Source organism: Chrysochloris asiatica, unplaced genomic scaffold (assembly GCF_000296735.1).
Source record: "Chrysochloris asiatica unplaced genomic scaffold, ChrAsi1.0 scaffold00036, whole genome shotgun sequence".
In the NCBI taxonomy this organism is placed as follows: Eukaryota; Metazoa; Chordata; class Mammalia; order Afrosoricida; family Chrysochloridae; genus Chrysochloris; species Chrysochloris asiatica.
This window is the reverse complement of record NW_006408554.1, coordinates 2855709-2857356: the sequence shown is the minus strand read 5'-3', so window position 1 is coordinate 2857356 and position 1648 is coordinate 2855709.

The window sequence follows — 1648 nt, the reverse complement described above, 5'->3', positions numbered from 1 at the left end:
AATACTGTTAACTGATGATACATGGAGGGAATTATAATCAGTGTAATGAAACACAGTATATGATTTGTTGAATGTAAAACTGATGATATGCCCTGTAAACTTTCACTCAATCCACAATAAAAACCTTAAATTTAAAAAAAAAAAAAGGAAAAAAAAGTGTTTACAATGAATACATCATTGGTTTGGCAAAATTCTATCAAGCGATCTGCAGCACAATTCTATAACCATGGCCAGATTTTCCAATTACTGATCCTTCCTCTTTTTTCCAACCTTTGCATTCCATCACCAGTAATTATCAATACATCTTGATTACATGTTTGATCAATTTCAGATTGAAGACGTTAATAGAATTTTTCAGTTTAGTTGTTGGTGTGATTGGTGGGTACATTTGAATGATAGTGGTATTAAGTTCTCTTCCTTGTAGCTGTATGGATATTATCCTATCACAGACAGTGTTATACTTCAAGACAGATCTTGAAATGTTGTTTTTTGAAGATGAATACTACCCTCATCTCTCTTAAATCTTTTGTTCCCTGCATAGTAAACCATATGATTGTCAGATTCAAAATGGTCAATACCATGGGTGTTTTCTGCTCTTTCTCCTTATTTTGACTTGTGCCCCATCAGCAAATGAAGGTCCCCAAAGCTTTACTCCATTCATGTCATCACCATCTCTACTTTGAGGAAGCAACTCTTCTCCAGTCTCATTTTGAGTGCCTTGCAATAAGAGGAGCTCATCTTCTGACAATAGTCTGCCATTCTTCGTAAGTTTTTCAGTGGCTAACAATTCAGAAGTAATCTGCCATTCCTTCTTTGTGGTCTTTCATAGTCTGGAAGCTCTTCTGAAACCTGTCCACCATGGGTGACCCTGCTAGTGTTTAAAATACTGGTGGCAATTGAAAAGGCATGCAGACCAAACCAGAATGGCTAGAGAAACAGAAGATACTTTTTTTTTTTTTTTTCCAGAAGATACTTCTTGAAAGAAAAAACAAATGGAGGGAGAAGGGGAAAAAAAAAAGGCAGACTGTTTGGCTGTGACAATATTGAGTAAGTTGTTTGCCCTGGAGCCATCAAGGCAAGAGGTCAGCCTATCAGGGTAAATCTCTTCTAAGACTGAAACTCAAAGGGAACACATGAACAGTCCTGTATGCTTGCAGGTGACCATCCTGGTCGACTTGAGAGTGGAAGTGGGGGAAATGCAGCAAAGAAGACGTGAACTAAGATTGACCATATTCCATAGATGCCTGATGACCTTGAGATCAGAGAAGGAAGAGGAGGGTCTGGCTGGTTTGAAGTTCAGGGTGATGTGTGAACTCCAAAGACCAAAGACACTGGCCTAAAACCCTCTTCCAATACTAAGACTCAAGGGGAATACATGAGCAGGCATGAGGTCTGACTGGTGACCACGTTGGAAGTGAGGGAAAAACAACTAAATGAAGTTGTGAGCTAAATCCAAAAAAATAATGTTGTGAGCTAAATCCAACCACGTTCAATAGACTCCTGTGAACCCGGATGGAGACCTGGTCAGCCAGCAGTTTGGCAAAACCTGGGGACTCTGACCTACACCTATGGAAGCAGTAGCTCAAAAGAGGGAACAAGTCCTTACAGCAAGAATCATTCCCACACACAGAGTAAACATGGATGGGCA